Raw genomic sequence first — 24776 nt, 5'->3', positions numbered from 1 at the left:
CACTTTTGCTTCCCCCACTAATTCTACCCGGTTTGTGAGCAGCAGGTCAAGAAAAGCGCCCCCCTAGTTGGCTCCTCTAGCACTTGCGCCAGGAAATTGTCCCCTACGCTTTCCAAAAACTTCCTGGATTGTCTATGCACCGCAGTATTGCTCTCCCAGCAGATATCAGGAAAATTAAAGTCACCCATGAGAATCAGGGCATGCGATCTAGTAGCTTCCGTGAGCTGCCGGAAGAAAGCCTCATCTACCTCATCCCCCTGGTCCTGTGGTCTATAGCAGACTCCCACCACTACATCACTCTTGTTGCACACACTTCTAAACTTAATCCAGAGACACTCAGGTTTTTCTACAGTTTCGTACCGGAGCTCTGAGCAGTCATACTGCTCCCTTACATACAGTGCTACTCCCCCACCTTTTCTGCCCTGCCTGTCCTTCCTAAACAGTTTATAACCATCCATGACAGTACTCCAGTCATGTGAGTTATCCCACCAAGTCTCTGTGATTCCAATCACATCATAGTTCCTTGACATCACCAGGACCTCCAGTCATCACCGTCCTTCTTCCTTCCACTCACCTTCGCAACCCAGCCTGGCAAAGCATCACTTATTTTGGGGGCGCACTCGAGAGCGCTTCCCATCAGCTCCCCGGATTGGCCTCATTCTTTCCTCAACCATCTTCATCCCTACCGTTCGGCCTGCTCACAGGTCACCTTGGACTGTTGGGTGCTAGAAATTATATCACAGGGTTACACACTACAATTCTCTACTGTGATTTATACCTGGATGTCTTGGTTTGAGAAATCAGTATGAACTATGACTTTTTTAAGTTTGTGACACTTTTATTTTCTGTCAATCAAATGAACATCATCGAGTAGAATGAGGCCCCTTGTTAGTACTGTACCTGTTCAGTCCAGAGCATCATCTTTGTATGTGTTGTTTCTTTGTTTCAGTGCAAACACAAATTATTTTTAAGTGTCAGAATTGAGTTGTTTATAAAGGCAAATTACAAATGGTGAATAAAAATAGGGATACATAAAGCTATTAACCTCCCCCACAAAACTTTGGAACAGGAGGAAATATGAATCAAAATTTGGAAAAGTGCACTACAGTGCAGGATAGCTGAGTATGAGGTATAATCTGGGATTACTTTTTGGAGAGACCATCCTTTTTTAAACAGGCTTACAAACCTCTTTTGAGCTTAAATCTTCAATAAAATTCTTACATTTTAAATCTCACTGATCTAAAACTGTAAATATATCGGAGGCTCCTTTCCTTTCTCTTCTCTCCAGATCTTTCCTGTGGGATGTCAGGTTTTGTTTTTTTTCTCTGGTCAATTGACAGGATTCAGGACCTGTGACTAAGGATTAACAAAAGCTTTGGTTAATCCTTTATTCTGATAAAAAGGGAATGTTTTAAGAACAAGCAATGAGTGCATATGTTTTCACTCAGCAGCTTTGTTTGGATTTTCTTGAAATTACACTGTTGGAAAATATCAATGAGTATATTTACCCCAATATTGAATAGACATTAAAACTGCAATCAGTCTTGTGTTTTTTGCCCAGGGATGCAGTGTAACTAGCCTGCATGAAGGAAGAAAAGGTGACTATTCTTCTGTTTTTAGTGCTCTCAGTAAAACTAGGCTTGCTCCATGGCTGTTCCTGCTGAGAAAAAAGCCTTAAAGTTCTCCATAATCATTGATTTGGCTTTCTTAGCAGTAGTGTCTTGGGGTTCTCCTGGGAAGGGCCTGAAAGCTGCAAAGAGAGGACCTCTGTTTTCTACTGGGGAGTCAGGTTTAACCGAGTGCTCTTGATGGCAGTCCATTGTGAATTATAAGCGTTCATGAATAGTGAAACCAGGCTATAGTGAATTCATCAAAGGCTTTCTTGCGCTGGATATGCCTTTTGCTGCTGTCAGTTATTTGGCTTCTTTTTCCTTTAGAAGTAGGACATATTCTGTTTGCTCTCCTGTGGCCAAGATACCAGATAAATGCTTCTGGCATCTTTCTCCATCCCTGCCTCCCAACTTCTTTCCTTGCATGAAAAAATGCATAAGCCTTTACTGTGTGTGATATAAATGTTCATTTGGTGTTTCTGACAGGGATTTAAATAGCGCAAGCCCTTTGGATGATATAGGTTTGGCTTTCATTCTGTGGCACTGCCCAACCATCAATTTCAGATTTTATTGACTGTGAGGGATACGCTGCAGTCTTGCAGACCAGGGGCATCTGTGAAAACACATTCTGGTGAGAGCTTGGCAGAAACCAACCTCTTCCCCTCTATCAGGACCCGCCGAATATTGGTTCAAGTACAAGTATTTTGAGTCTGAATGCCATGGCAGCCCCTAAGCTTCCCCACCCACCTCCCAAATTGTACATCTTATACTCATGTCTAATACAAATTGTACCCTCTTACAATTTTGTGGTACCAGCTGCCAAGACCTCTCACATATTCCTGTTAACCAATCTGTCCTTTACTAGTTGTGGAAGCTTCTCTGGATCTTTCCTTGTCAAAATCCTGTGCCCCATCAAATTCTTTTTTCTGTAAATCCTGACTCCAGCCTCCCACCAGGTGCCTAAACCCTTCTGTAGTACATCTCTGACCACTGAGAACTCTGGAAAACTCACAGTAGCCCTGAACCTCCCAATTTCACGGTTTCATAGGGCGAAATGCTTATATTTTGTTGTGTTGGCTGAATGGTTGTAATAGTGATGATGAACATTTATCAGTGGAACTGAGTGTCCAGCATTCATTGATAGGGTAGTTCTTTTTCTGCCATCCTGGTTGAAAAGTGAGTTTTCGGAGTGAGAGGAAGAGACAGCAGGAGAAAGAGTAGTCCAGTTAAAGCACTAAAAGTAAAATTCACAGCCCATCTGCATAGGAGTGAATTCCTCCCTAAATGAATGGACAAGAATAAAATCTAATTACCTAGTGCAAGCGTTAGTTTAGCAGATGCTTGATATTTGGGTAAAAAAGCAAAACAAAAAACAAACCTTCCACAAGTAAAGCTTAGAAAAGGAAGAGCTCTGATTAGTTAATTAAATTCATCTGTATAATCTTATACTCTATATATGACTCGCTCAGAGTGCTTTATCTCCAGGGTGGCCTGTAATCTTCACATGCAAACCCTTCCTCGTGTAAATAGGGTGTGAAACTATTATTTATCTTTGTATAACCCGTGCATCTAATGAGGATCTATTGCAGAACTTTAGGTGTAATATTTTCTTGGAGGCAGTGCATGTCAGAAAATAGAGTGGTTTATGCTGAATTTAGAGGGCTATAATTAATCCGAATTCTGTTACACATACATACTCTTTTGATCATCTAAAACAAATAGAATATACGTATTTTCTAGAAGCTGTGAAACTAAGGCTTTTTTACAGATAGCCACATGTGCTTTTGTAAGATGCTCATGACCTTCTGTAAGGTTACTGAGCACCAGAGAATTGCTTGGCCATTGAGGATTAAGAAAGTGTCAGTAGAAAGAGAAAGAGAAAAATGTAAGAGAAAATGGTAAGAGAAAATGTAGGACTTCCACCCATTTGTTAGCTGAACAGAATCCGTCATGATCAGTTTTGACTATCCTGTCTCTCCGGCCAGAGGGAAGATTAATAGATTGGACAGGGATGGCTTGAGTCTGCCTGTGACATATTGGTAGTGCTTTGAACTATCTCTGAGAGAAAGCATTTGCTAACCCAGTGAACCAAATTCTGCTCTCTGATTCACATACGTGGCTCCCATGGAATTAATTGGGAACCCCATGAGCATCCTAAGACAGAGTTGGGAGTTTTCCTCTGCAGCGTAGGTCACTTGCAGGTTTAAACTAGTGTAAATGGAGGATTCTCTGTAACTTGAAGTCTCTCTTTTAAACCATGATTTGAGAACTTCAGTAACTTAGCCAGAGGTTAGGAATCTCTTCTCCTAGAGTATTTCCCGGAACCCGCCTCTTGCGTGTCGTCGTCCCCCACCCCCCCCCCCCCGGGCCAATTCTCTGCTTATCAGACAAACAAACTACTTGAGGAGGCTCCATAGATATATCCTGTTTTCATACTTTTTTCTTCCCTGAGATCAGTTACAGCATGTCTGCCTTTCCCAATCCAGGATTTCACACGTGGCTCAGCATTGAACAGCAGGAGAGACAGTCCTACCAATTTAACAAAAAGTAATGTTGATATGATCTGCACTTTCAGAGATGATCGCAAAGGGATCATGATTATGTTCATGTGCAAGAAACCCTGCTCACATTCGCTTGATGTTATCACTATAATATTGATGCACTTTACAAGGGATTTTACAGGAGCTGGCATTGACCTCTGGTGACTGGCTTGGGGCTCTGGGCACTGGGGTGGACTAGATTAGGGACTTTTGCTCTGCAGGGTAGCAGGGCTCCTGGTTTCAGCTATGCGGCACCAGGGCTTGAGGCTTCTGCCCTGCAGGAGGCTTGGGTGTCCAGACTTCAACCACAGGACTCTGTGGACCCCCTGGAACTGGCTTAAGGTCCCCCAGAGGGCCACGGACCCCTGGTTGAGAACCACTGGTTTACACCATTCAGTAGCATCAGGCTGGAGTCAAGGTCTTAAAAATATTTACCGGAGCTCTGCTCCCGACAGCGCTGGCTGAATTTAAACCCTGGTTACAGGAGTGGGAGGGTGAAGTTCTATGGCCTGCAGTGTGCAGGAGGTCAGACACTAGATGATCATGATGGTGCCTTCTGACCTTAAAGTGTATGAGTCTATAAGGTACTATGGTCTAGCACAGTGTTTTTCAAACTATGGGGTGGGTCTCCCAAGGAAGGCACGGTAGTGTGTCAATGGAGATGCGAGCTGTGTGCTGCCTTTTTTTTTTTTTTTTCTTTTTTTTTTTAAAAAGAGCTCTTGCTGTAAATCCCGGGTGGCTAGGACTTGTGCAGAAGAGCCATGCATACTTGAGAAGTGGGGATAAAAGGGACAGGAGGAGCCCTGCTGCCCGGGCTCGGTCTTTCCTTCTCCTCCCATCCTCAATCGCTCACCAGGAGACAGCCTGGGCTCAGGCTCTCCTCCCCAGTACCTCACCGGGAGGCCATAAGACTCTGGCTGTTGGCCCCGGGGTGGCAGCAACAAGGCAGAAGTAAAGGTGGCAATGGGGCACCAAGTATTCTGTGACAAGTGATATTGACGAATATTACTTGTCACATTGCCACCCTTCTGGACTTATGCTGCTGGTGTGGTGCTGCCTTCAGAGGTGGGTGGTGGTATACGTACTGGGGGGAAGGGATAAATGACTACAGACACAAAGAACAGGGTGGGGGCAAGCAAGTAAGTTTGAGACCCACCAGGCTAGTGGATAGGGCTCTGCACTGAGAGGCCTGGTTTCTATTCCTGGCACAGTCTTGCTGTGCAACCCTGAGCAAATCATTTTCCTTCCCACTCTTTGTCTATGCTCAGTGTAAGCTCTTCAGGGCAGGGGCTGTCTCTCACACTGTGTGTGTGTACACGCACAGGATCCAGCACAAAAGGGCTCTGAACCCTGCTTGGGTGCCAAAGGCACTGCTTATAATTCAAATACTAAACAGTCTTAGATTGTAGGCTCTTTAGAGCTAGGATCATATTTACGTTATATGTTTGCACAATACTTGCCACTGTGAGGCCCTTGTCTGTGACTGGGACTTCTAGGCGCTACTGCAATAAAAATAATACATCATAATAGTAATAAGCACTCTGTCAGAATTTGGCCTGTAGTATGAATTACTGAGTGGAAGCCATACATGCAAATTCTGAGGGCTAATAGTGACTTATCAGATGCTATGGTGTGTGCGTACAAAGACAGAATTTGGTCCTGAGTTAGACTCTTGAGCAGAGACTGGCAGTCAGACAGTAATGTACTATGCTATTTGAGAGTTAATTTTGTACTATAATCTTTCTTTAAAACATTGAGGCTAGATTCTCAGCTGGTATAAATGGGCTGAGTTCAAGCTTACTGGCTAAGAGGTTATCGGTGACTTTGTAGGCACAATGAGCTACATGCAGAAATTGTATTCTTGATTTTGAAGATTGTTCTGTTGGTCCATTCAGCTATCAACCAGTCTTACTAAGAGCCCTGCAGAATTCCCTATTTCTCTGTGCTTTCCTCGTCTTGCTATAAATACTAGCAAACGGTGATATTGTACTGATAGAAGATAAATGTCTAATCTGCAGTTATTACCAAAATACTAAGGTGTTGAGTCCTGTATAAGTACCTAGATAGATTCAGTGATATGTTGCCAATATTTTGTTAAATGACTTCACAAAAAATGTCATACTTAGCCTGTGATAAAACCTATGTCCTGTATGGGAAGGTGTTGCGAAGAGGATTGACGGGTGAGAGGCTTAAAGAGTAAGGGGCAGAGGAATCTATTGTTTAAATAAAACAAAATTAATAAAGATTTCTTATAGTCGTATAGAAGGAAGGATGCAGTATCACTTTTCGAACAAACTTATGTATTCAATTTGCTTACTGGACATTCTTTTCTCTATATTCTTGATAAATATACAGAGTAAACTGATAAGGTGGTAGTGTGACCAGGTTCCGGGGATGGACAACAGAGAGAATGGTTTCTGAGTGGTAGCTGTGTTAGTCTGTATCAGCAAAAACAATGAGGAGTCCTTGTGGCACCTTAGAGACTAACAAATTTATTTGGCATAAGCTTTTGTGGGCTAGAACCCACTTCATCAGATGCATGGAGTGGAAAATACAGTAGCAGGTAGGTGTGTGTGTGTGTGTGTGTGTGTGTGTGTGTGTTTGTGTGTGTGTATACATAGTATGTGAAAAGATGGGAGTTGCCTTACCAATTATGGGGTCAGTCTAACCAGACCATTCAATTAACAGTAGAATATCAAGGGAGGAAAAATCACTTTTGTAGTGGTAATGAGGCCCATTTCAAACAGTTGACAAGAACATCTGAGTAACAGTAGGGGGCAATTAGTGTGGGGAAATTAGTTTTTGTAATGACCCATCCACTACCAGTCTTTATTTAGGCCTAATATCATGGTGTCCAGTTTGCAAATTAATTCCAGTTTTGCAGTTTCACGTTGGAGTCTGTTTGCCCCCCCCCTTAATTGATTAGTCTTGTTAGAATTGGTATTGCAACCCACATTTTTTTCTCTGTGTGTGTAAATATCTTCCTACTGTATATTCCACTGCATGCATCTGATGAAGTGGGTTTTAGCCCATGAAAGCTTATGCCCAAATAAATTTACTAGTCTCTAAGGTGCCACAAGTATGCCTCACGTTCTTTTTGTGGATACAGACGAAAACACCGCTACCACTCTGAAACAGGTCTAATATGGTGAGGTGTTACTGAAAACCTAATTCACCATATATGAGGTTCTTACTAATCCCAAAGGACCAGACACTTACCCTCAGGTCAATATGTATCTCGGATCTTACCCAAATATCATGCTGTCAGCCAGTCCTTAGTAAACTAACTAAAGATTTATTAAGAAAAGAAGAGTTGTAAATGTACATGGTTGTACATGCAAATGTTTGCAAAAAGTCCTCATACCAGGGTTGTAGCAGTATGAAGTAGACTGCTGGTTTGCAAAAGTCTCTCTGGTAACTGTCAAAAGATTAGAAAGTTCTCAGTCCATAGTTCAAAATACTCCTCTTAGTTGTAAATCCACAGTCCAGAGAATTGGAGCAGGAAAGAGGCAAAATGGAGGAGTCTCAGAGGTCTTTTAAATCCCTTGCCATGTGCGTGGAAATGTACTGTTCCAAACCAAACCCACAGCCCCTGTTTATGGAAAGTTACTGGCCCAAGATGGAGTCCAGGGTCACATGAGTGTATCACATGCCCTTACATGTTTTGCTGAATCAATGGGGAGGGGTGGCCATTGGCTCCTTGCTGTCTGAGTTATCCGCAGGGAGACCTACTGTGTGGGATGAGTTTATTCAGTGACTCATTGTGAGAGTGGACTCATTTCCTTCTCCTAAATGGGCCATCAACACATAACTATCTAGCCCTGATGTAAATCTAATTGGAAGGTGTCATCCAGGAGCAAAACACGAGCTGGAGATACAAATACATAACTTTGGATACAAAAATGATACATGGATTTAATCAGGATAATCATACTCAATAGATTGTAACTTTTTGGTTGATGCCTTACATGATACACTTTGTTCAAGATTTGTTGCAATTGTAAAACAGTGGTAATATCAATTATATAAATGGTCATCTTTAATCACACAGTATCACAGGTAGGCAGGGGTGAAATACTCGTAATGGGCTACCTTCTCCTTGGAAGTGCTTTGAATATATTTGACATTTATTGCATTCCAAAGGTAAAACCTTTGTTTTTCACACACATTTATGAATTCTAGAAATAAGTCTTGTCCAGAAGGGATGATTTACCTGCATCCAGAGAAGGGTTTCCTATCAGAGGGAGGGAAATTTTCCAACCTTCACTTCAATTTGTGCCTGAATTGTAACAGGAGTTCTCGAAACCTCTGAGCCTTCTTCAGTACATTAGTTATTTTATTTATTTAGCACTAAATCCTGCAATTCTTACTACGTTAAGTGAAACTTCCATTTAATTTGAGTGGAGGTGCATCATTTAATGTGGGTTTTGCCTGAATAAGGACTGTAAGATTTGGCTCTTAATGTCAACTATTTTTTGTATAGTGTCTCAGTTTCTCTAATGCCCATCTCGGAGTAATAAAAGCTGACCAAAAGTCTAAAAGACAAGGTAAGAATCTCCTATGACAATGTGTCAGTGGTGAAATATATTTACATTTTTTTAAGATCAAAATACGGCTTCAGGTATTCTGATTTGCCTTTATACATGCAACCCTTCCATTTTAGTACAGAAAAATTCAAAATCCAGAAATGAAATGAGACGATTTAGCAGCATTTCAACTAAATTGCTCTTGTTGCTGAGGATAAATCTGTTCCATGCCACTCCCCACATACGTGTTATTTAAACAGAAAAATATATGAATATGTTCCTGTTCTTCAAAATGTTTCACACTCAGTGCATAGAGGCCTCGGAGCACGTTGCTGCTAATAATTCATTGCCTATTCACTAATGCTAACTTATGAATGATTTACAACTCACAGCAGGGAAGGCTGCATAATTTAAGAACAACGTAGAGTAAGAATTTCTTTCTGTGCAGGGCAGTAGGCACCAATGCACAAAACAGATTTAAAGCCAGACAGATCCCTTTTTCTGTAGTCAGGAAATACATTTTTAAAGTATAAATATAAATAGCTGAAAGTAAAGGACGTTAAAGGTCAAGCATCGCATCCTGAATGTGCTGATCTCATTTAGTTCAAGAATAGGTCAGGTCAGCACTTAGATCGAAGGCTACCTGGAAATATAAAAGACCATATGCTGTGACAAACTCAAGATGTTACAGTGAAATAGTTCAGTCAGTCAACAAAATGGTTAACCATCCCCCAGTCCTCCTCTCCAAAAATATATATACACAAAGGAAGCATCTTTGAAGGAAGATGGGATGCATCATTTTTATAAAGGATTTAAATGGAGTTGGATCTTACAGTATATGCTAAATGCAATATAAAATCTGGTTATATATTCTGTGGCTTTGTGAACACCGCTTGTCTTCTTTTCTTTAACATTATTAACTCTACCAGCAGTGGGACTAATGTGACTCACTGATGGCCTTGTGCTGGAATCTTGCTTTAATTCCTCCAAAATAATGAAGAAAGAAAGTGTGTGGGTTTTGTTGCTTGTACTGCTAATGGTTGTGGGAAAGCTGATTTTTTTATGAGAAACTTTATTTGACTTTATTTCAAGCACTCCCTGTTTGAAACACCGTTTAGCTATAGAGAAGAATCACTGGCACTGTACCTTGTAATGTTATTTGAGTGACCGGCATGGATGTGGCCAGGCTGTTTTGAACTGCGTTCAGCAACTGAGATTTAGTTTAGATTCTGGGCTCTGCGCTAGAATGTGGTTCAGCACAGTTTGGCTCAGTGAGCAGTGTCCAGCCATACAGGGCTAGAACTGAATTTAAGTGCAGCAGAGCGCTAGGTTTTCAGGCAAATGTGGATGAGGCCATATTTTAGTGGATTGTAGTCAATGTTATAGGTGGGGGGATGTAGTATGCCATAAATGAAGTACAGTAATCAGTATTGCCAGCCCTTGCTGAGAAAGGGGCAGGCAGAGGTGGTGAGAGCTCCAGCAGCAGGGGCCAAAATTACCTTACCTGATACGTTTGGGACAGTCACTCTCACTCACAGGATTGGCAGGGGAGTTCAAAAATCAAAAGACCGAAAAACCACAATATAATCTTAAACAAAACAAAAACCCTTAATGGTTTGAGGGGTCTGATTCATGGTGTTTGATCTCTTGAGAAAGAGGCAGTACTGCTTAATTCAGGGGTTGGAAAAGTTAGCAGACACCTATTAGAAAAGCTAAAGAGTCATATGAAAGAATGAGGGAGAGGAGTGCACCATTGCAATATCCAGGAATAGCACCCCAGTTAAAACCCCAATCTTTCCCCTCACACCCAAGTCCTAAAAAGGAGTGGTTGCTGGGATGCCTCCCACGGTGTTGTTCCTTAGCCCAGGTTGTGGACTCCATCACTCATATCCACCTCAAGCTTAATACACTTTGGATAATTTTGAAGCTATTTGCTTGCATTCTTTCTATTCGCTCACACTCCAGTTTCCTGACCATTGGGCACTATATCCCTTCCCCAGGCTTCTGGTTGCTGGAGAAGGGAGAGGTCTCTGCTACTCTACTCCCCCATGTCGGGCATTTTTTTTTTTGTATTCGCCTGCCTGTGAACAGCTCCAGTACCTGCTGCTTCTAGGTAAGTTTTGGAAGGATCTGATTTTTATCAGTAAATGTCAGTTTCCCCACAGACCAACACACACAAATATTTGTCATTAATAATCGAAATATACAGGTAGGCAAAATAAGAAAAATGTTGCTTGAGAACTAATTAGAGTTTGAGTTAAGGATATTTACTTTGTATATTTTAATGGTCTCAAAGCTTTAACTTTTTGGAAATCAGTGTCTACTGTCATTTAAAATTAAATAATTCTGACCTGCCCTGTTGTCTGACATTCCCACATAACTTTCTGCAATGTTGAAAATTTAAATAGATAATATCAATGTTTATTTTTCATTTTTTTTTATCTGACAAAATTATATATAAAAATGGAATTCTGCCAGGCCGACACCTAGGTTTCCCCACCAGGACCAGAATGAAATTGACATGATGCTTTGAAATTTCACCCTGTCAACAGGGTTCTGAAAAGTCTGACCAGAATCCTGTTAATTTCACTCTGCTGCTGTTTGTGACAGCTGTGAGGAGAAGCAGAGAAAGATAGTACTTCATATCTTAAACAGTACTTTTTTTTTTAAAGATGAAGCTCATATTCTGTAGAAATTGAAGGCTTATAGCCTAACCTCCATCTTTTTTTTTAAGTAAGTACTCATGAATCATGTGGATGGGAAAGAGAATACAGGACTGCTTTTTTTTTTTTCTCCCTTTAAAGATTCATATCACTGTAACTCTGCTCAAGTTTGTGGAAGATCTCTAGTTCACACTGGGAATGCTGAGAGGCTTAGTATACATATTAGCATAGTCCCTCCTGTACTGGCCTTTACATCAATTCTAATGCGTGGTCTCATCAATTTAAGTTACATGACACATGTCCATATTCACCAGGAAAATGTCCTGCAAACAACTGGTGAGTGGATTTTCCAAGCCAGTCATTGATCATGCAATGACTGACCTGAAAAAAAATGGTAGCAAGAGAACAAAAACTGATAGGTTTCACAGAAATGCTGTTTTCCATTCTCTTGCGTATTGTACGCATGTCAACAAAAATGCTGTGCCTACTTCTTAAAAACTGCAGAAGGGAAATCATGAAAGCACTGGAAGACGAATTCATTATTATAGTGTTCCATAAAATCTGCTTCATTACTGAGAAAGCACTGAGCCAAAGAGAAACTTCTGACCAAACCGCAGATGATTTGCTGCATAAAATGCTTGTCTGTTCTACCAACCATAGAACCATTAGTGCAGTGTGGAATTAAATTACTGTTGATTTCGTCTTGCTTCATAGATTCAACTCTTCTCTTGGACTACAGGAAGAGTGTTCATAAGATTCTCCTATTACTAAAGAATAGAGGGAGACTTCTTAAAGCACAACCGTAGTAGAACAGAAATAGAAGTACATTGAAAAGATTTATGTAAATGGGCTAAAAATCATTTCAAGAAAATTATGAATACAATAAAGCAATTCCAGTATACTAGGAGTTTGTGGAGAGGTTTAGTTGGTTGTGGTGAAGCTGACTTTACCGAATCCACAGCATGTGAGATTAAGAATAGAAAAAATGAGGGTGATGATAACTTCACTAATACAAATTATTCAAAAAGTGTGATCATCCTCCAGGATGCAAATGTGAGTTCTGCAGCTAAGCCAGTATTAACTGGTGAAGCCAGCTGAAATCACTTTATGGACTTATTGCTAAATATTTCCTGAAAGAAGAAAAAAATGACACTTTTCTTGCTGTGATGCTTCTGTCTCTTCTCCTACTTGTCACTTTTATGTTACTCCTTAGAAAAAATTTCAACTAGAATTAGGTAGCTGTATGTGACTAGTGTTTAGGAGCATGCTAAAATAAGGATTCTGAAATATTAGTGTTACAGAAGAATGCTTATATTTAAGCCTTCCTCTGGTCCTTGAATTTTTTGGCCAATAAATTGCAAAAACTGAGGATCTGATTTGCAGTGTAAATCAAATTATTTAGTGAAGCATGAAACTTTTAAACTAAACAGCTTGATACAATATATTTAGTTTTTCTTCCCGCAGCTCTCATTGGCCAGGCATGGCAAACTGCTGCCACTGGGAGCTGCAGGGGGTCATGCCTGCAGATGGTCAATGTCTGCAAAATGTCTGGTGGCCCGCAATTAGATTACCCTCAAGGGCCGCATGCTGCCCGTGGGCTGCAGTTTGCCAACAACTGGTCTACACAGACACTGTAAGCTCTACGCTCCTCGTGAAGGTGGAGTTATTCTGTCAGTGGAGTAGGGCACACAGGGCTGGTCTACGCTACAGGGTTAAGTTGACCTAAATTACGCAATTCCAGCTATGTGAATAATGTAGCTGGAGTCAATGTAGCTTAGGTTGACTTATTACGGTGTCTACACCGTGCTGGATCGACGGGAGAAACTCTCCTGTCAACTCTACCTGTGCTTCTAGTTCCAATGGCATACTGGAGTCGAAGGAAGAGTGATCTGTGGTCAATTTAGCGGGTCTTCACTAGCCCCGCTAAATCAGCCCCCAGTGGATCGATCATCGCAGCATCGATCCACAGTAAGTGTAGACATACCCTTACATCCGCGGGAGCAAGGCTGTAGTGTATACACTGACATAATTGGGTCGACATAAGACCGCTTATAACTGTGTAGTGTAGACCACGGCTCAGTCTATGGGAAACTCAGTGGCTCAATAATCCCCAAGTGGAGCTGGCCTTTAAAAGTAAATGTGTCAGAGAGAATGAGGATGGAGTGTTATAGTTTATACAATGGCATGAACCTTAGTGTTGATACTTGGAGTGAAATCCTAGCCCTACTGAGTTGCAAAATTCCCATTGACTTTCATGGGGCAAGATTTTATCCTTGGTGTCTTAAATAGAATATGTTAGAGTACACAGGGCAAATCTGTTTTCCTTCCTTTTTCATAATTCACTTATCTTTTCAGGACGCAGAAAACATTGCCTTTTGTGATCAGACTATCCCCAGTGATACCTTATTGATGTTGCATGGGGTTAGGCTGTCCCATTAGGCAGAAGCACTTGAGAATTCTTTCAGGGCATAGCTCTCTTGTGAAAGAATTGGGTCTTGCTCACAAAACCAGTGTTATTCCATGTATAGGCCTGTGCTTCACCATTGAGTCAGGACTTCCTGCAGCTCTGCATTGACTCCCTGGCAATGCAACTTCATTTGAAGTGTGCTGATGTAGAATCACCAGCTGGCATTTGTTTTTGGTACTGTCCTTTTAAGGGGGAAATACATGAGTGTACAAAAGAGAAGAAGTCAATTTTTTTTCTCCTTCATCCCTTCTCCACATTATCAAGAAAAAGTAATTATGAATTCTGCTCTTTGAAGATTTTGACATGGGAAAGCCTCATTGTTAAGTGTTGTGGTTGTAATTCTGAGAGGGGGAAAAAGTTGCTGGGAAATTGTTTTGTCGCTAATTAAAAACAGCAGCAGTACAAAACAATTGGAGTTGGTTGTATAACTTGATCACATGCTTTTCTGCAATCTCCATCGGAACACGGAGGAAGGTGGCAAAGATTTTACTGTCCCAGTGTTGGTGGTGAGAAATGATTCCAGAAACTAGGGTACATCATGCTTAAAACTAGTGGGCTAGATTCTGTCCCAACATATTACGCATTTCAGTCTCAAAAGTCAGTTGTGTGCCTGGCTGTATGTCAGGGCAGAAATTAGCCTGGTGCATCCCAGATATATTAAAAAATAGTCTTTCTCTATAAAATGTTAGTTTTTCTTTAATTTTGCCATTTTCTTTTGGCAGAAATTTTTAAAATTCAGTCAAGAATTCTTAGCAAAATTAAATGGTACTTTGCAAAATCTTTGTTCTTTTAAAATAAATCTTCAGTATAGGTTGGGGAAATAATTGTACAGAATATTGAGATCAAAAGATAGAATGAGCCATTTGTTATGGAGAGCTGGTAATCTTTCCATAATTAGGGTAGAGTGCTTAGTCTTCTGTTAACTTTGGCTAACTTTGCCAGCAGTGAACCAGTCCAGCTGAAATTTCATGAATACTTCTATCAGAGGATTGTTCTTTGTGAGAGAGAATAGTTTTTTTTTTTTTTTTCTTGAAAGGTCCTATCTCGGAATGATTGACATATGAAATACTAGATTTTTTTATTTTACTTTTTATTACTCAGTGAGATATGGTGACTTGGATGACTGTTTTTGGAAAGCTTGGGTGATTAGTAGTTTAAGTTTTTTTTGAGAGCTCTGTGGTGTCTCAGGAACATAGTGCAATCTCTGAGAGTTCTGCTATGCATTTTACCTCTTCATTGACCTCTGGTGATTTAGAGACATGGAAACACCTCCACGTGAAGAGAGTGTGAAAAGACAGACTGTTTACTTTAGCAAGGAGGCAAGTCAGTGAAGAAGGGTAAAAATATACAAAATAATTAACGTGATATAATGGGTATAGTTATGTAATCTGATGTCTTAAGGACCCACAGCATCTTTGATGTAAGTGTAAGAGTTGGGCAAAAATATTGACATTTCATGGCTATGATCCCACCTCCTTATCAAACAAAGGCCAACACATTAAATACAGTCCTATTGTATTCCAGTTTTTAGGGGCAAGAAGGATTGGGAAAAACAGTTGTTGACTGATGACTAAACATAGTGACTCACTGCTTTATTGTTTACTAAAGGGCTGGTCTGATAAAAAGAACCAAAATATTTGACAGCTGTTAAATCAAAGTAAGTAATTTAAAAACAAATTGTGCATTCTGTGCTTCATATAATAAGATTTGAGGATCATTGATAGAATAACCCTCTCTCTCACCATTTTAATTTCAAACCATTGTACCTTAATATCCTGCAAGCTGCTGGGAAAAATATTTTTATGCTAGTTGAGAAAATACAGGCAATAAGGGCAGAATCCCTGATCTGTGCTTTATTCAGATATATACCTTGAAAATAATAGCATGGGCCTTTGTCTCCTTCCACTGGTTTAGATGGTCATCTTGATCAATCTGGATAAATTTTAATATGGGTGGCGAGTGTTCAATAATATAAATAAAAAGCTGTATGAAATAGTCTCAACAAAGGGCTCTCCAGATTATTCTCTGCAGCCCAACTGCCCCCTCTTTGCATTGTAGGAAAGGACTTATGTTCTAATAGTGAATGTTTGTCCCTGAAATGTTCATTCAGACTTTTTCACTCGCAGTATTTACCTTTTTGTTAATTTTATCCAAAAGGGAAACACTTGATCCCACTGTGTGTTTTTTTTTTTTAAATAAATGTCTCCTACTAGAACATATTCCTATACTGTAATGGATTCAGTGCTTTAAAATGTCATACCTGGAGTGTGCTGTTTTTGTTCCTTGACAAGCTTCCTTTATTAGGCAATAGGTGTTGAGTCGTCTAATCCTATTAATGGCATGTTTACTTTTAATTTTTAAATTCAAAGTCTCTTGTAATTATGCAGTATTTAGTGAATCATTATGAATATTATGCTTCTCTAAAACTCGAATTATAAGTCATAAGGTAAATTTATCCATTTGATTCAGTAAATACACACAAAAAGTACAAATTAACAAGCAGCTTGCTAATAAAATTATCAGTTTGTTGGGAGTGAGACAACCTGCCTCTTAAATAAAACATGGCTCTGGATAATGGTATTCATGGCAGGATTCCCTTACATAATTGCTTGTCTTTGAGTTTTCTGGTAAAACTCCAGTGTCCTAGTGATAAGTGTTGAAGATATCAAATTGTTGGCAACATCAACTACCATTAAATATTAACCCTTTTACTACTGTGATGTGTGCAACAGCAATAGAAATTATTATACCAATTAATCACAATAAAAAGAGAGATGAATATCAGAAATTAAAATGTGCATGATTCCTTCTTCTTCTTTGGAGTGACACTGCCGTTTCAGATAAGGCTATGTACCCTCTGAGGCATTGATTAGTATAGCGATAATGACTGCTGCTATGTGGCAGAGATGAGAAAAGGGTTATAAGGCTATTTATAATGAAGGTATTGAGGAGGAAAATTTTGATTTAGGTTTAGATTACTGTGATATGAAAAAAATGTCGTGGGAAAGTCAGGATTCTGTTGGCACATGCTTTGCTGGAGATTCTTGGAGCAAGCAGGAGAGGAGGAAGAGCATGCTGCAGTAGCCAGGCAAGGTACTAACAAACTTCAACAGGACTTTGTTTGTTAAAGTGGAAACCTCTTTTCCAAGCTGCTGCTGCACCCTCAGTAGCTCTCCCTCAGCCTCTTCAACTCCTCCCCCCTTCTTCCTGTTTCCTCTCCTTTCAGACTCCCAACAGCCAGTGCTCCCAATTCTAATAATTACAAGCAACATCTAAACACCACACATGCCCACACTCAGATACTTGTGGACTATCTGCTTTAAAACTGAAAGCCCATTTTTGGTTCTGATATTTACATAAAAAGTCTAGAATAAACAGACTAGAGTTTTTTATGGCCAGGAATCTCATTATGCACATAAAGTTTCTCTCTAGCCAGCCCCCTATCCTCCCAAAATTGTAGTTCATAAATCCTACACCGTATTGAGAGGAAAAGGCAAGATTTGACACTAATCATAGATAAAAATATACATCATTTTTATAAAACAGTATTGTCAGACATCAAGATAAACATTTCTGGTATTGTATTTGCTTTCTGTTTTCATGTTTGAACAGAATAATTGTCTATTATAAAAAGTAGGGCATATATAATTGTGGTTTTGTTTGTATATTCAGAAATAATAATGCCTTCTGCTTAAACCATCAGCCTTATAAATGACCATGAATAATGGAAGGTCTTTTATGTGACACTGAACATTCCATTGTACACCTATTAATAATAGAACAATTTTTAAGAATGTTTTTAAACATGCCTAGGGATTAATAATGGAGTTAAAAGGGTCGTTTGTACTAATAAATGATGATACAGACTTAATTTCTCATGCTTGTTGTGAGAATAGTCTAGTGTTAACCGTGAGATACACTATGCTAAAGGTGTAAAAGCTTCAAAATGAAAATGAGGGAGATGTCTAAAGAGAGGTCAAAGATAATTGGCTATAGGAAATGCTTTTCATAGTTTTGTGTGGTCCATGATTTAAGAAATGTAGAGGAAAGATGTATCTGCTGGCTACTTTTGTTGTCATGAGAATGATACTATAGCATTTGAAAGAAATCTGTTTACACCAGAGGGTGACTGGACTAGTGGGGATCCTTATGGCTGTGCAAATGTCATTGTATGGGCCTGATCCAAAGCCCATTAAATTCAGTGGAAAGATTCCTGTCAACTTCAGAGGGCTTTGGATTAGTCCCTGTATGTTCTGGTTATCCTCATCTGCATACTTCAACTCATTAAAATAATATAGATTTTAGAAAAGAGGTTTAAGAACTTTTGACAGAGTTGGAACTTGCTGGTTGGTTAGGTAAAATGGCCAATGTACAGGTTAACTGTTTTCCTCATATTAGGATTGCCAACTTTCTGACTGCAGAAAACCACCCCCTCTCACTCCATCCCCCTCCTTCTGTCATTCGCTCTCCCCCACCCTCTTGCACTCACTCATTTTTGCTGGGCAGAGGGTTGGGGCATGGGAGGGGGTGAGGGTTCTGGCTGGGGATGGGGCCAGAAATGAGCAGTTTGGAGTGTGGGATGGGGCTCCGGGCTGGGGCAGGGAATTGGACTGTGGGGTTGGAGGGGGAGTGAGGGCTCTGGGAGGGAGTTTAGGTGTGGGAGGGGGCTCAGAGCTGGGGCAGGGGGTTGGGGTGTGGGAGGGCTGTGGGGTCTGAGCTCCGGGTGGTGCATATCTCAGATGGCTCCCAGAAGTGGCCGGCATTTCTCTTCAGCTCCTAGGCGGAGGTGCGGCCAGGCGGCTGTGCATGCTGCCCCCATGTGCAGGTGCCGCCCCTGCAGCTCCCATTGGCCACTATTCCTGGCCAATGGAAGCTGCGGAGCCAACGCTCAGGGTGGGGGCAGCATGTGCAGCCCCTGTGGTCACACCTCCACCTAGGAGCTGGAGAGAAATGCCATCTGCTTTCAGTAGCTGCGCAGAGCCAAGACAGGCAGGGAGCCTGCCTTAGCCCCTTTGTGCTGCCAACTGGATTTTTAACAGTCCGGTCAGCCCTGTGGACTAGAGCTGCTGGGATCCCTTTTCGAGCAGGCGTTTCCATCGAAAACCGGATGCCTGGCAACCCTATCTCATGTTTATGTACAAATTGTATTTTTAGAAGCATCAAGGCACTCCAAGCAGTGCATCTGTGGGAAATTTCAGCTCTAAGATTATTAAAGTCACTTGACCTTTGTTATGCTGCCATATGACACCATCTGTGGCAATCTATAATCATTCAGAAATTATTTCCTGTCTTGTTATACATAGTTTGTTTAAATCACCCCAATAGTCTGTGTATAGGTAACAGAATGTGCTACTCTGAGATTTTAAAAGAATTAATAAGTATTTTTGTAATTTAAAAAATCCCCATACATTTCTTAGCCTATCTGTGTCTGCATGTGATTTAAAATGTACTCGCGACCAACTGATGCAGATAGTATGTTTTGCTTGGTTAACATATTCTGTCAGGCAGGTCCATTAGTCCATGTAAGCTTTTCTTAGGATATATTTCTGTTGCATGGAAACCAGGGATTTGCTTCCATCAGCTGTGACGCTCTCTGCTGTCTCTAATTTAGTCAAGAGACCTAGTAGTCTCTGTTGGTTGATCTAGTTAACTATATGAAAATTAAAATAGAGAACTACACATGCAAATCTGCTTGCTTTCTCTGGAATGCTGGTAACCTAGTATTTAATTTGTATGGTATAGTTCACTAAACCCGTGGAAGGTTCTATGATGGGGTGCAGGACTGGATTTCCAATTAGGCACAGTAGGCACATGCCTGGGGCGCCCGCATTCTAGGGGCATTTAAAAGTTAAGTGTGTTTAAAAATTAAAAAGTTAATACATATCGCTCCCCTGCAGGTGGCCGGGCTTGTGGTGCAGGTTGGTGGCCACACAGTTTGTGGGGCTGGAGTAGGGTGAGCGTGTGAGTCAGCCCTCCTGGGGGTGCTGAGAGCTGCGGCTGGGCGGGGTGGCTGCTGAAGGTGCTGGGAGCATCCCAGCCCCTTCCCAATCTCTGCTGCGCCTCTGCCTCGTGCCAGAGAGGGAGGGGCGTGGCCAGCCCCCATTCAGTTGCACGGGCAGAGCCGGAGCGTGTCTGCCACGCTGGGCTGTGGGACGGATGGAAGACACCCGGGGACCACTCACATGGGGAGAGGCACAATCTCCTCCTTGTACCTCGCCTGGGGCAGGTGGGCTGCGCCCTGGCTTGGACTGGGAGGCGGGGGGCACTGGAGATGCTGTGCCTAGGGGCGCGTAAGGTGTAAATCCAGCCCTGATGGGGTGTTTCCCATCTTTTATTTACCAGGCTTTCCCCTTTGCATAATGATCTTTCCTATCATTATGTGCTATTAACACATTCTAATTGTCTATTGATTTTGTTTTTTGTGTAACCTACCCTCCTTATTCCTGTTAGTCAATGTTAAGCTTTGGTAGGATGGCAGTGGATGCCAACGGTACTCCATGTTTCATGAAGATGGTGCCAGACTGAGCATCTCCCATATGTGACTGCTCACACACAGTGGATGGTACTGCTGCTGGGCCTGCGTAATTAGTTATCTTCTTGAATTACTGTTGAAAATTGTAATTCAATAAACAAAGTTGTCAGTGAATGTTCATAATTTATCTTTTGGTGCCATGAAAAGTATTGATTCTTGTATTACATGTCACTGGGTATTTGTGCCAATATCCGGTATGTATTTACTCCAAAGTAAATAGTCACAGCTGTTCAGCTGAGGAATGGCTTGTTAGGTTAGGGCTTTCCCTTTGCAGCAGAAGAATTGAGAGTATGTTATAATTAAGGCTACATTTTAGTCACGAGTATTTTTAGTAGAAGTCATGGGCAGGTCATAGGCAGTAAACAAAAATTCATGGCCCGTGACCTGTCCATGACTTGTACTATATACCCCTGACTAAATCGTGGGTGCTTGGGGGGCAAGGAGGGGGCAGTCTGGGGGTGCTGCAGGTTCTCTGCGGGAGGGGGGGAGAAGGGCAGCCCAGGACCCTCGCTGCTGCTGGGGGTATTTTGGCGGGCTTGCATGCTCCCTACCTGGCTCTGTGCAGCTCCCTGGAAGCGGTGACAGGTCCCTCGGCTTCTTGACAGAGGTGCAGCCAGAGGCTCCGTGCGCTGCATCTGCCCCAAGTGCTGGCTCCGCGGCTCCCATTGGCCGGGAACCGCGGCCAATGGGAACTGCTAGGGTGGCACCTGTGGGCAGATGCAAGGCACAGAGCCACTTGGCCACGCTTCCGCGTAGGCGCCAAGGAAGGGACATGTGTCTGCTTCCGGGGAGCCCCTCGAGGTAAGTGCCACCTGGAGCCCTCACCCCCTCCTGTGCACCAACCCCCTGTCCCAGTCCTGCTTCAAGACTCTCTTGAGACTCTGCCAGACTCCTTTCCTGATTCTTTTACTGCCAGTCACATCAGGAATTGGAACCCTGATATATGACAGTAGGGAAAATACATCATCATAATGATGAGGCAGATTTTACACTGCCTACCACTGCAACATAGATTGGCTTTGCTAAGGCTGTGAATTCATTTCTGCTTTTAACAAAGGTATGTGCTGCCAGGGAAGAAAGGCAATAATTTAGAGACCATTTCATTAAGGGTGTGTGTGTGTGTGAGAGAGAGAGATGGTCAGATCACAAGGTTTATTGACATGCCTGGCCAATAACTGAGAACATCTGCTTTCAGTTCAGAATTATGCTGAATGTAACTATAGAGCTATTACTTCCTGCAGTTGCAAAGAAATTTCTCTCTGATAAACCTACTGTCAGAGATTGGGAAGTATTTGATATGTTCTCTAATGTACTTAATGTAATTTTTTAAAATATGAAATTCTATTTCCATTCCCTGAAACTCTGCAAGATACAACATCTGATGGCATGTTACAGTTAGAGGTATTAGCCTGTTCCTGTGTCTCTTTATGGAGGAACAGGATTTTTATTTTATTTATTGCATTGATACCATTAGCAAATATTCTCCTTTCTCTTCCCCACAGTCAGTGCCAGAAAGACCTAGGTATTTCCAATAACTTTATACACTAACATTAATAGCAAAGTGATGATTCAGGATTGTGATATCTGGACTTGAACCAGCTTATCAGACCAGCAGATACAACATTTATTTTGAGTTTATAAATAAAATCTGTGTTGGGTCAGTGTTGGAAGCTTGCTCAGCCATTTTCAACAGCCTTATTTTAAATGGTTATTGATTTCTAAATAGCAATTGGCATCATTGATGTGATTTGGTCTCTAGCAGACTACTAGGAAAGAAGTTGTAACTGAAGAGCCCTTAAAATGAATGAATGATCTAAATAGTCAGCATACTGTGTGCTGCTATATTTCTGTAGCAGGCCTGAATTGTCATTAGTCTTACTCTTAGTGCTAATGGTAAGGATAGCTAAATGCTACTTGTGTTTGTGTCTATGCACAGAATCAGACCTCTCTTTCTATCTTGCTATTGCTTAAATGTCTCTTAAATTTGTGATAAACAGTAACATATTAAACCCTTGAAAAATATTGGACTAAATTAAAACCCTGGCTCTGACCATCCCTGTGCTTAAAAGGCATATTCTGAACTAATCTTACAGGTCATTTCCACAATTTTACTGTTTCGTCCAGTGACTAATATTTTTAGAGTTCCACCTCGTCTCTAAGTATGTGATGTTAGTAGCTTTGTTGTTTTGTTTATATTCTCATTCAAGATTTCTGCATACCTGATAATGTGGAGTAGGATTGTTAATAAAGTGCCAGCAAGACAGGCATGCTACACTTTATTAGGCTGTCAGAATTTAAGAAAGACACATAAAACTGAAGCCTATTACTAAGGGACCTAGCGGAGGGATGTTTTCCCAAATCTAATGTTTTTTATTGCAGGACTACTGTAATTATGCAGTGGGAAATGGATAACTTAGAGTAACTTGGATGTAATAATTGGGTCACTTTGATGATTAGATAAAGGATAAAAATGAAATGAGCACAAAACTAGAGAGCTGCCAGATAACCAAGTACTGTCGTGGTAATTGGAGGCTTCTGTCTTATGCCTTAAAATACTAACCCTTTGCTTCTGTTTCCCCGGTTCACGTCAGCTCGCCCTGAAGGGATTTGTTTCTGGTGATTTCTATTCAGTTTACCAATAACCTGCAACAGAGATGGAACGTGTCAGTGAATTTGGCACAATTATTGTCATTGAAACACAGGCTACCTAGAAGACTGCACTGTATCTTATTCTTTGATAAGGCCATCATGTGAAATTATGTTTAAAAATATAGGATAGTGTAGGGCAGTGGCTTTCAAACTTTCCAGACTACTGTATCCCTTTCAGGAGTCTGACTTGTCTTGCATACCCACAAGTTTCACCTCACTTTAAAAACGACTTGCTTACAAAATCAGACATAAAAATACAAAAGTGGCACAGCACAGTATTACTGAAAAAATGCTTACTTATTTTACCATATAATTATAAAGTAAATCAATTGGAATATAAATATTGTGCTTACATTTCAGTGTATAGACCAGTATAAACAAGTCATTGTCTGTATGAAATTTTAGTTAATACTGACTTCACTGGTGTTTTTTAGGTAGGCTGTTTAAAACTAGGCAGATATCTAGATGAGTTGATGTGCGCCCTGGAAAACCTCTGCAAACCCCCAGGAGTACATGTATTTATGGTTGAGAACTACTGATGTAGGGGAGTTGCATTAATGGGAGAAAAAAATAAATCCATATAGCTCTATATTTTTCTTTTTTATAATTTAATTGAATTGTGCTCAAATTACACTTGTCTTTTCCTTTTAGCTTTTTTTTAGGTTAAGACTCAAGGTAGTAAATTTTCAGTATGATTACGGGGAAGTAAGGACAGAGGAGAGATTTTCAAAGTCACTGACGGGAATAAGATGCTAAACAGTCTTTGTACATCTAATTGCCATTTTTGTTTTTGAAAATCTTCCACCAAATTCCCATTCACAATAACAATATAATTAAATTAAATAATAACCTTATTTTAATTTGATCTGACTAGACGCTAAGGACCAGTTTCTGTTTGATGGGTATTATAAATGGCATCCAGGATTGAATTTTTTCTTTTCTGATCATGGAGCAAGATAATCTAAGAGAAAAGGAGAGTTGACTGTTTGTCAATGAGACAGTATTAAAGGTACAACAGAAAACTTATCCTGATGCAAAGGAAAGAGAGGAAGAATAGTAAGAGACCAACATGGCTCCATCAGGAGCTCTTTAATGACCTGAAAATCAAAAAGGAATCCTACAAAAAGCGGAAACGTGGACAGATTGCAAAGGAGGACTACAAAAGTATAGCACCAAGTGTATGGGGACAAGATCAGGAAGGCTAAGGCATAAAAAGAGTTACACCTAGCCAGGGCCACAGAAGGCAGTAAAATGGGCTCTAGAAACACATTAGGAGCAAGAGAAAGATGTAGGAAAGTGTAGGCCCTCTGTTTAGTGGGGAAGGAGAACTAATAACTGATGACATCAAGAAGACTGAGGCATTTAATGCTTATTTTGCTTTAGTCTTCACTACTGGTGACCAGCTATTCAACACAGTTAATATTAACAAAAAAGTACAGTGAACATAAGTCAGAATACGGACAGAACAGGTTAAAATATTATATTTAGATAAATTAGATGTATTCAAAGCAGCAGGGCCTGATGAAATTCATCTAGGGTACTTAGGGAACTAGATTGCTTTATCTTGGAATTGGTAGCCGTTCTCTTTGAGAACTCATTGAGGACCTGGTGAGGTCCCAAAGGACTGGAGAAGGGCAAATATAGTACCTGTCCTTAAAAAGGGGAACAAAGAGGACCTGGGGAATTATAGCTCAATCAGCCTAATTTTAATATCTGGAAAGATACTGGAACAACTTATTAAACAGTCAATTTGTAAACACCTGGAAGATAAGATTATAAGAGTAGCCAG

The sequence above is a fragment of the Eretmochelys imbricata genome, chromosome 11 (genome assembly GCF_965152235.1).
Source record: "Eretmochelys imbricata isolate rEreImb1 chromosome 11, rEreImb1.hap1, whole genome shotgun sequence".
In the NCBI taxonomy this organism is placed as follows: domain Eukaryota; kingdom Metazoa; phylum Chordata; order Testudines; family Cheloniidae; genus Eretmochelys; species Eretmochelys imbricata.
This window is presented reverse-complemented; position numbering follows the sequence as displayed.